The sequence below is a fragment of the Leopardus geoffroyi genome, chromosome B1, assembly GCF_018350155.1.
Source record: "Leopardus geoffroyi isolate Oge1 chromosome B1, O.geoffroyi_Oge1_pat1.0, whole genome shotgun sequence".
Classification (NCBI taxonomy): Eukaryota; Metazoa; Chordata; class Mammalia; order Carnivora; family Felidae; genus Leopardus; species Leopardus geoffroyi.
The window spans coordinates 55,147,032-55,158,422 of NC_059327.1; the positions used below are offsets into that span (position 1 = coordinate 55,147,032).

The 11,391-nt window shown below is 39.1% G+C and overlaps 1 long non-coding RNA gene across 2 annotated transcripts; it reads left to right on the forward strand.

Annotated features, from left to right (window-relative positions):
• The first annotated feature begins 1,324 nt into the window (after nucleotides 1-1,324).
• On the forward strand, nucleotides 1,325-9,914 carry LOC123590137. 2 transcript variants are annotated; one of them, XR_006708626.1, is made up of 3 exons: nucleotides 1,325-2,905; nucleotides 5,558-5,657; nucleotides 7,816-9,914. It is a non-coding gene; the product is annotated as an uncharacterized LOC123590137 (long non-coding RNA). The 2 variants fall into 2 exon arrangements; XR_006708625.1 differs by lacking the exon at nucleotides 1,325-2,905 and having other exon boundaries at nucleotides 4,576-5,657; nucleotides 7,816-7,936; nucleotides 8,436-9,914.
• The last annotated feature ends 1,477 nt before the right edge of the window (nucleotides 9,915-11,391 follow it).

The window sequence follows — 11,391 nt, forward strand, 5'->3', positions numbered from 1 at the left end:
ATCTAAAGAAAATCCTCAATTACATAAGCTAAGATCTTAAATCATACATGTTATCGAGAGGAAATAACTTACTGCAATTCCTTAATTCAGCATTAAATCATATTTCAGCCACCATTGCCCTTTTGAAATCCACCTAGTGACTAAAGGTATGTCTCTTGCCTAGAAATAGGTCAATTAAATAACACATTGCAAATGAATATGTGATATCTGATTTCATAAGTCATTTAATGCTTAATAAGACAAGCAAATCAATCAAGGGGAAAAATAGTTCAAATCTGTTGATGCTGTGGATTTTCTTTCGCTTCTTTAATTTTAAAATCTCGGTATTACAAATCAGAATTTTTCATTACATTTCTCTTTTCTTCAGTCTCAAGTGCCGGGTTATTGAATCCATTGTGTTATATATGTAAATTTTAAAGTGCAAATTGTTTTTATTTCATGTGCTTTTAAAAATGTTGATTGCAGGGGCGCCTGGGTGGCTCAGTCGGTTAAGCGGCGGACTTCGGCTCAGGTCATGATCTCGCGGTCCGTGAGTTCGAGCCCCGCATCGGGCTCTGTGCTGACAACTCGGAGCCTGGAGCCTGTTTCCGATTCTGTGTCTCCCTCTCTCTGACCCTCCCCTGTTCATGCTCTGTCTCCCCCTGTCTCAAAAATAAATAAAACGTTAAAAAAAAAAAATGTTGATTGCAGATAGAAGGTGCTATGGATAAGAATTCGTAACTGCATACAAGTAGGCATTTTTAAAAACTGTGCATCATTTTATTTTTTTTTAAGTTTATTTACTTATTTTGAGAAAGAGAGCAGGGGAGGGGCAGAGAGAGAGGGAGAGATAAACTCCCAAGGAGGATCTACACCATCAGTGCAGAGCCCAATGTGGGGCTCAAACCTACGAACCATGAGATCATGACCTGAGCCAAAATCAAGTCAGTCACTTAATTGAGCCACTCAGGTGCCCCCAAAACTGTGCATCATTTTAAATATGCATCCTCATACTTTAGGATTAGTGAATTAAAAGAGGAACATTACCATTTAGAGTTTCCATAAACTTGCATTCACTGATTGCCCAGAGTTTAAGCACAAGTGATTTTAATAATATCACAACCTCACTCAGTAACTCACAGAGGCTCCAGACTCGTCTTTTGTCTTTATTTGTCTTTATTTGTCTTTATTTGGGGCCTATTGTCTACCACCCAGTTCAGAGCTTATTGGTAGCTTTTTTTTTTTTTTTAAGTTTATTTATTTATTTTGAGAGAGAGAGGCAAAGAGAGGGAGACAGAATCCCAGGCCGGCTCCATGTTGTCAGCACAGAGCCTGTTGCCGGGCTCGAACCCACGAACTGTGAGATCATGACCCAAGCAAAAGTCAAGAACCAGATACTTAGCCAACTGAGCCACCCAGATGCCCCTGAGATTATTGGTAGTTTTAACCAAGATTCAGTAAAGTCCTTTCTTAATTCTATAAATTTTAAGAATAATTGTTTCAAAGCATAAAATACCAGAAAATTATAAATTGAAAAACTGAATACTAGAGTTTTATGAGAGGAGTTTCATCAAAGCACATATTCACATCCTGCAGGGATACTAATGGTGGTACCTCACAGAGACTCCTCCCTCCTCTTTTCCTCCTGGACACATACAACTTTAGCACATTTCCTTGATTCTCTTCTTGGGGTCATGTGACTGAGTTCTGGCCAATGAAAACTATGCACACCATTTGTAGGTTTGCCCCTAAAAATCATCTTGCACAGGCCTCCAAGTTCCGTCTTTTCCTTTGAGCATCAGATGCACAGAATTCAAGGAAAGACTGAGGTTTGGGGGATGGAAAGAGGCCACTCTGGGGAAGTACATGGAATATTTTTCCCCCTCTCCCTCCCATTGCACTTGCACTGGATCGTGACTGGAGCAGGAAATGAACCTGTATTGCATTAGGTCCCTGAGGTTCGGGGTTGTTTATCATAGCAATCAATACACGACGTGTGATACAGTTGGTAAAGGGAGATAGTGGGTAGGAGAATGAGAAAGCAAATATCCTTGCTTTCTAGTTTGCCACTAATGCTTTATTACTGTGTGGAAATGAATATAGCAACAGCGAAATCATGTGATATGAGTGCCAGACACAAATAAAAAACTTACTAAACCAATATATTAAGGTCCAAATATAGTTGAGTATCTTGCTACCATCTTGTTTTTTTGCTTTTCTTCAACCAAGTTCTGCATATCTGTGTCTGCAGACATACCTGTGTCTGCATATCCAAATTCTGCATATTTCCCCAAACATATATAGCTGCTGACTTGTCCTTGGAACCAATTATTCATGTCTTTACTCAATATTCCCCCCCCCCCCCACACACACACTGATTATTTAGCTCCTATCCTCCACTCCTTTTCTAAGTTCTTAAAATAATTTTCTATGTTGGGTGGCGGGGTGGCTCATTTGGTTAAGTGTCCAACTCTTGGTTTCGGCTCGGGTCATGATCTCACGGTTTCATGGGGTCGAGCCCCACTTATCAGATTCTGCTCTGACCCCATACAGCCTGCTTGGGATGCTCTGTCTCCCCCCTCTCTGCCCCTCTCCCATTCATGCTGTCTCTGTGTCTCTCAAAATAAATAAGTAAATTTAAAAGAAAAATAAATAAATAAAATTATTTTCTGTTTTTCATAAGTTGTTGATAACCACTGAATTTGCGAGGGGAGGAAGACGGAATCAATTATTTCAGCATAGAAATAAAAGCCAGTTTTTAAAAATCACAATTTTTTATCGTTAAAAATTAACTTTTTTTCCTGTTTTTTTTTTCTACCAGATATTACAATATGTTATAATGTTATGGTAATCAAAACCAGAATAGTGATAATGCCACAACAGACAGATCAATGGATTGAAGTAGAAGACCCAGAAGCAAACTCAAGTATACATAAATGTCACTGTTCTGTATACTGAATGTATACAAAAAACGTGTGTGTGTGTGTGTGTGTGTGTGTGTGTGTGTTTCTGAGCCTTCAGAGTGAACATCTCTGGTTCCCTATATTATGTTTTATTTCCTTTCATTTATATCTATCTATATCTATATCTATATCTATATCTATATCTATATCTATATCATCTATATCTAATCTATCTATCTATCTATCTATCTATCTATCTACCTAGTAATACCATGGTGCACTAGCAAAGCCTCCAAAGAGGCTCCCAATATTCCCCACCTCCGGGTTCACACCCAGTGCTCTTGGATCACTTGCTCTGGGGAGGCAGGCTGTAGTATGAGAGGAGGCTCCACGCAGCCTCTGGACCAGCCCGTGTGACAAGGAACCGAGGGCTCCAGCTGGCAGCCAGCAAGCAACTGAGGCTGCCAGCAGACATGTGAGTGAGCTTGGCAGTGGATCCTCCCACAGTTGAGCCTTCAGATGACTGTGGTTCAAGGGACAGCTGACCCTGAAACGCTCAGCTCTGCCGCTCCCAGGGTCCTAACCCTCCCAAACCGTGGGAGACGATAACTGTTTGCTGTTGTAAGCTGCGCTGCTCAGTTTGGGGGGTAATTGGTTACACAGTAGATAATTAAAACACATGGCATATAAGTGAAATCAACAAAACCAGGGTGGGTCAGTGATTAGTAAGTTAGGTGCTTTGACGGGTTTTGACACTTCTGTTGCATCTTAATTGTTTTCCTCCGAAGTGTCCCCTTTGGGTAAACAGTGTTAAGAGTGGTTGCCAACAGGGCATTAGAAAAATTAACAATTAGCTTTGGGAACTAAAGTGTAACCACAGCATTATTTTCCATTTTATTAAACGCATTAAATAGTATTGCAGTGTATTTGTTTCTATTAAAAAACATGATATTGGACTCCGGGAGAAAAGCTATTGCAAATTAGTCTGAAAACTCTCATTTCTTTCATAGCAACGTGTAATAATATCATAATTGCTTAGTGGGAGTTCAGAGATGGACTGACTTTAACATATATTTAAGCATAATATTATAGACAAACAAGTTCCCCTGCAGTATTTGACGATAGTCATTTTCTTGTAAACATCCTCCTTTATGTTACTAAGATGGTTTGCAGTCTCTGTCACTGTTCTTGGCAGAAAGTCAAACTTAGCAGAGTAACTGTGTGGATTCTAACAATGTCTGAATCAGTGAAGCCCCAAATAATGAAGATTTATTATGTGTAAGGGAATTAGAAAAGTCTAAAATCCCAAGTTATGAGTCAAGGCAATAGTTCCCAGCCACCTTGTGACCCTTCCAGGATGATATCCCCGGCATTCTCCATGCTTCACTTAGGTTGGAATTCAGCTTTTGGTACCAAGTTGTCTCAATCTTGGCCACAGTGGTAATTTCATTTTCCCACTTGTTTTCCCTCAACTAGAAGGACTAGGGGCAATTGATTTTTCCATGTAGAAAAAGAAATTGGATTCTTACTTCACAATCTAAAAAAACAAAAATTTTTTTTCCCACATGAATCAAGGGCTCATATGTAAAAAGCAAAACTTCAAGAATTTTAAAAGCAAATGTAAAAATTATCTTTATGACCTTGGAGGAATGTCTTTATCAAAAACACAAAAGTTGCAAATCATAAAGAAAAAGATGAGAAAATTTAACTGCATCATGAGCTATTCTCTCTCTCTCTCTCTCTCTGTTTTTACTCTTAAATATTACATTACTAACAAGCATTTTTATGGAGAGCAATGTGATTTAATAAGCTTCATTATTTTTGCAATTTAGGTATAAAATTTAGTAATACAAAATAAGGAATGGGGCTCTAAGTTTAATGTGTGTGTGTGTGTGTGTGTGTGTGTGCGTGTGCGTGTGTGTGTGTGTGATATTCTTGGTTGTAATGGCTATCCTAGTCTTATTTTCCTCATTCATATTTTTCTCAATTATTTTCTGGATTTTCTCAATTATTATTTTCTTTTGGTGCTGTAGTATCTTTGTAAGTTACATCAAAACTAATGAAGTAGGGAACAAATAAATAAGTTGAACAAACCATTAGATTCAATTTATGCTCCCAACAAATAACCATTTATAACTCAAGCCTTCAAAAAATTATAACAATTTCATAATGAACAATGGATAATTTATGGAGACTTTGTGGCAGCAATGAATACAATTATGGGTAAATTGTCTCCAACAAATAACTTCTGGAATATCCACACTCCTTATAATCTCAGAAACAGAATACCAAACCTATCAGTAAGAGATAATATTTTCTAGTCATTTGAGGATTCAATTTGTTAGATTATGTCGTTAACTTTATCAGGTTGTGTCTTATATTGCATTCGCTAAATGGAAGACTAGCTACTCAAACTTTACCTGAGGTTCCTGTAAGCCTTCTCAGAATACAAAGAAGGATGAGGGACCAGCTTTTGTTCTTCACAATTCCATGTTGTTATATGATGCAGAAGTTACAAAGCTTTCATCAACAATTACTGACTACTTTCATTGTCATCCCCATGTGGGAGTTCTGAAAGACCGTTTGAAATTCGTTCGAGTAACAGAAGAGAGTGCACAGCGCAGCCTTCTGGATTAAACAAACAATAAGAGAAAAAATATTCACTTCTATCAAAGGTGCAAGCAATGGAGGGAGCATCAACACAAACAAAACAGGCATCAGCCAGAAAGCCTATAGGAAACCATGGGAGGAAGATCAAAATCAGATTCTTAGAAGGTGAATGGTACAAAGAAAATGCAATGTTATTTGCAACCGACTTTTTTTTTTTTTCAACGTTTATTTACCTTTGGGACAGAGAGAGACAGAGCATGAACGGGCGAGGGGCAGAGAGAGGGGGAGACCCAGAATCGGAAACAGGCTCCAGGCTCTGAGCCGTCAGCCCAGAGCCCGACGCGGGACTCGAACTCACGGACCGCGAGATCGTGACCTGGCTGAAGTCGGACGCTTAACCGACTGCGCCACCCAGGCGCCCCATGCAACTGAATTTTTACAAAAGAGAGACAAGTCTGAATAGACTATTATTCGCTAGACACTTCTTCCCAAACTGAGTTTCAGACAGTGGTTCAAGTTACAAGGAATCCAGCAGTACCACGTACAATACTGAGCAGGAGTTCACAAAAATATTCTGCCACTGGCGTCTTCGGACCAACCCAAATCATCCACAATCAGTAAATTGCTAAAACCGAATTTATGGAAAAATCATGAGTACCTCATACATTTTTCTAAAACGATTAGGGTTTAGATGGTTTATGGATGGGGGTGCATCAGAAAAATTCCAAAGATGGCTTACTAATCCCTTATTACAGTTAATTAATGTCATTATAGCGGTTGAGAAAATTCCAGCTCAAGGTGAAAAGCCCACATCATTCTAGACTTATTCACACCTTTCAGGGACCTAAGTATCTTATATCAATATCATTCTATTTTAAATGTACAAAATGATTTACTTCTTTGACACTAAAAAAGTGAAATGTCTAATTAGAGAATGTATTCAAGATTTATGATGACACCTGACAGATAATATAAGAACTTCCTAAACTTAATGCACTATTATAAATTGTACCAATTGATCATATTAGCATAAATGTCAAAGTAAGGTTCTGAATACCTGAAAGTAATCTTACTTTGGGAGGGAAGAATCTAATCAGTGAATGGAACTCCTGTGATAATCATTATGGTGGTTCACATAATCCAGGCTGTCTCTCTTTCTCAACACACGGTAGGATTGTATTTCCTTGTGCGCTCGGAATTAGGTGTGGCAAGTGATTTCTTTGGCTAGAGAAAGCAAAAAAGGCAGTGTCTCCTTCCCCACATCCGTTTTCCCCTCCGGCTTTGTGACTGACAATATTTAAGACGGCAGCTGCTCAGCCAGCTGGGAGCCCGGAGAGATTATCAAAGGCAGAGTCCGACTTCAACCTGCACTAGAAATAGAGCAGAAGCAAGAAATAAGTCAAATTGATGCTTTAAGCCACTAAGATTTTGGAGTCTGTCACTGTGTCACAACCTAACCAATCTTGCCGTGATACCGTAGGCAGAAGCATGCAAAAACATCATTATCAAGAGTGAAATAAAGAGATTTTTGGTGTTTATTCTCTTTGAAGAATGACTAGTAGTTGTTAGGAGAAAGATATTCCAAATCACGTCAGTTTGTTTGGATGTAACAAAGATGTGGCTGGTGAAGTAAGTGGGGTATAGATGGTATATGTTACGATACACAATAAAAGGGACAATGCTAGTCATGTTGCAGGCAACTATTGTGCATTCTTTTGCATTTATTTATATTAAATGCATAGGAGAAAATATTAAGAGTTTATTTTTTAGAGTAATTGATTCTCGTTCCATTTGGGCTCCGATATTTATTGTCCTGAAATGAGACAAGGCAGCAATTTGGGAATCCTTTTTTTGCTTTGTTTTTAAAATTCAAATCATATTGTAGATACCCATTGACTTTATTTAAGGGTTTTTTTTATTATGTTAACTTTATGAGGGAAGGAACATCGTTGTTTTGTTCAAAGCTCTGTCCCCCATAACCTAGAATAGTACCCATCATAAATAGACTTAAAATAAGTATTTTTTGAATGAATGAGTGAATCTCTATTCTTGCTAGAAGTTTTCACTAACTGCAAGGTCAATGTTAGCTCACGGTCTGAAGTGGCTCTCCCACAATCCAAATACCATTTTAAACTTCAGTCAGAGAAGTACAGGTATCTTTCACTTTTTGAATGTTCACGTTCCACTACTTTTCCTTTATGAAAAACCTACATTAGTAGTATGGTACTGTCCCTGTTTTCACGAAAGAAAAGAAACCTCTAGAGGACTTTGCTTTTATGGAAAAGGCGGAGAGCAAAAATAGCATTCAACATTTGTTTTGCAGTGAGCTGTTCTAGGAGCAGCTTGCTCCCTGAGCAGAGAGGAAGAGTGGCCACCCCAAGCCCCTTCCTGGGATCTACACTCAGCAGCTCAGCCTCAAGCCACTGTGGCTTTGAACTGTGACGGTGAGCGTCTGTGTTTTGGCTTAATTTATTCTGTGCATCCGTTAGCAAGATGTGTCCTAAGGAATCAGAAAAGCTTAAGGGAGTTTATTTTTTGGATCTGGGAATGCTCAAAACAATTTTCCATAGACATTAACGGTAATTGCTTCTCTGCTTTCTGTCATTTGGGGTTCTGAAAGCTTTCGGGGGTACACTCTACTTTGGGGTAGCAGAGGAATCCTGTATCGTGTCTAGAAAAAATGAAGGCTCTCTACTCTTCTTAACCTTCTGGAGTATAACATTTAGTTAAATTCTAGTACCGCGCACTAAGACCGACATTAATAAACTCAACTGCAGTGTTGTCTGAACTTTTTTTTAATACCATGGTGACCCCAGAAAATGATAATATTTGTAGGATACAAGTCGGGGGGAATTGCCTTGCTGGGCCACTCTTAGGCCTGAGGGACTAATACACTGTCAAGAACTAACGTATTTCTCTTAGAGAATCTTTTGTTTCTAACAGAAATTGTTGTTTGAGTGCTGATAACGAGAGAATATTTACAGGACGAGGAGAGAGACCTTTGTTATGTTGACGAACTCTTCAGGACCCAGGAGAGGACATACAAATGAACAGGGTGCGTCTGTCACGTACATGCCAAGATCACCACAGCACCCATAGGAAATGATAAGATTTTGGCACACTTGTGATACACTGTTTGAGGAGTTCTGCTCTGTTGTGTCAGGAGAAAAACAAGTGAGATGGAAGGAGAGGCCTTGAAGCCACAGCCTTAATAATTAGACTAGCCCCAATTAATTAAGTACCTCCAATAAAAGGCACTCTGCATGTATTGGCTTATTTAACCCCTTTAACAACTACATGGGATGGGTGTTATTTCTTTTCCTTTCCATTAAGGAAATCGAAGCTTAGACATTTAGTGTTATATTCAGGTCCATGGGAGTGGTAAATGCCAGAGCCGTGTTTTGAATCTAGGCCGGACCCCCAAATCCCACATTCTTTTCTCCACAAACAGCAGGACATAAGGGGCTTCTGTGTGCCTAAGTGTCTTCGAATGTTAAAGGACTCTTATGTGACAGAGAGAATAGAAAATTCTAATACTGTAGGAGGTCAAGCTAGTAGCTATGAGTGGAATCGTGAAGGAAGACAGGCTTTACCTCAGAATAAAGAAGAAATGATAATCTCATGAAGGTAGAACTTCTCCCCCCATATGGTATTTAGCAAGTGATTACTTCTTAGGGAATTTTAGAGGAGACTCTTGTTTGGACGACCTCTGCTTTCTTCCAACTTCAAGAGTATGATGTTATTGGAATATAAAAAGCATGAGAAGATCCTTTTACAAATATCGTTTCTCTTACATGAACTTTCTAAGGAGGGATTTGTATTTTAGATTGACTACAGGTGGATGAAGAGCTCATTTGCGTTCTTGATCCGAGAGAGAAGGCTCAATAATTCTCCAAAGAGTTTACAAGTGCCTTTGTTAGAAGACTGCCCTATTATTCTGCAACTTCCAGGGCCTGGGCCTGGAGTTTTCCTTCTGAAAAATCAAAATACAGTCTGCAACTCCCACCACCGCAGGACTGAGATGGACCAAAGAGTATCTATTACTTTCCATAAGTCTTCCCAAAGAAGTGAATGGACACCAATTAGCAAGAAATCTTGAAATCCATAGATTGTCCTACTTTGGGGAATGGTTTAAGTGTTTATTTCATGTGATTTTGTTGGTATGTGTAAGAGAAAGCACTACATTTATTTTCACATTTTCTCCTCTTTTTTTTTTAAAGAGGGCATAATACCTTTTTCATTTCCCCACCACCTCTTTAAAAAACACACTTCCAGTTTTTACTTTAGAATAGCAACTACTCTGATAAATCAAGGGTTCTCTAAGAAGAATATTTGTATCCTAGGGGCACCTGGGTGGCTCAGTTGGTTAAGCGTCCAACTTCAGCCCAGGTCATGATCTCAAGGTTTGTGAGTTTGAGCCCCGCGTCGGGCTCTGTGGGGACAGCTCAGAGCCTGGAGCCTGCTTCGAATTCTGTGTCTCCCTCTTTCTCTCTCCCCTCCTCAGTTCATGCTCTGTCTCTCTCTTCTCAAAAACAAATAAAAACATTTAAAAAATTTTAAAAGGAAGCATATTTGTTTCCTTGAGTGATTAAAATAATTTGTATAGAGAACATGGAAGACCAGCCAGCATCTCTGCTTGCTATCCCCCACCAGTGTTCTCCCAGGCTTTGTGCCTTTTCTCTCTCCTCTTTACTTTCTTTCTTTGTCTCTTTTTAGATGTTTATTTATTTATTTTGAGAGAGAGAGAGAGAGAGAGAGAGAGAGAGAGAAAGAGAGTGCACAGGGGGAGGAGCAGAGAGAGAGGGAGACAGAATCTCCAGCAGGCTCTGAGCTGTTAGCATGGAGCCCGATGCCAGGCTTGAACTCACCGACCCCAAGATCGTGACCTGAGCCGAGATCAAAAGTCAGACGCTTAACCGACTGAGCCACCCAGGTGCCCCTCCTCTTTACTTTCTTTAGGAGTCCCACAAAGAGTCTGAAACGATTTTGGAACTGTAAATGTTATCTCCTTGATCTTCATTCTCCAAAACCAAAGGTGATTAAGAGACAAAATCTAAACCATCACAGGGAAGGAAATTCTAAATAGGGATGTGACTGTTCAATCACTTGCAAATGATCTCCCTTTTCCTTGACTAACAGTATCCTTCCTTACAAGGAAAGAAGAATGATCAAGACAGAGGGAATGTCTAGTGGATCTGGATTCTAGACAATTCTGTCATTAATAGCATTAATCATTTGTTAAATGAAGGTGAACACAAAAAATATCAATAAAATTTGCTGAATGATATCTACCAAGATAAAATATCCATATGATTTATTTCCTGTCGCATTTTTCCTACTATTTTTTGAAAGCCAGATCATAGACAGGTGATCAAAAAATGCTTGTTGAATAAACAAATGATATATCATGATTGGGAGATAATGGTAGAGATAATTATAATTGTACAGGTGATTATAACTCCAAGATCCTTGATAACTGGTAAGTGAAACCACCTTAAAACTCAAGTCCTTTCAGTTGCATAGATTCATTAATAAGGATCTAAGACAAACTCAAAATCTTAATTTTGCTTCAAAACAATAGGACCAGTGATCATTTCTTCTTTGACAAGCCGAGAAAATGACAGAGTGTTTAAGAGTGTAGGGACGCCTGGGTGGCTCAATTGGGTAAGCGTCTTGACTTCAGCTCAGGTCACGATTTCATGGTTCATGGGTTCAAGCCCCGCATTCGGCTCTGTACTGACAGCTCAGAGCCCGGAGCCTGCTTCAGTTTCTGTGTCTCCTTGCCTTTCTGCTGCTCCCCGACTCATGCTCTGACTCTTTCTCTCTTAAAAATAAATAAAGATTAAAAAAAAAAAAAAGAGTGTATATTCAGGTTTGAGACTGTTGGAATCCAGCTCCA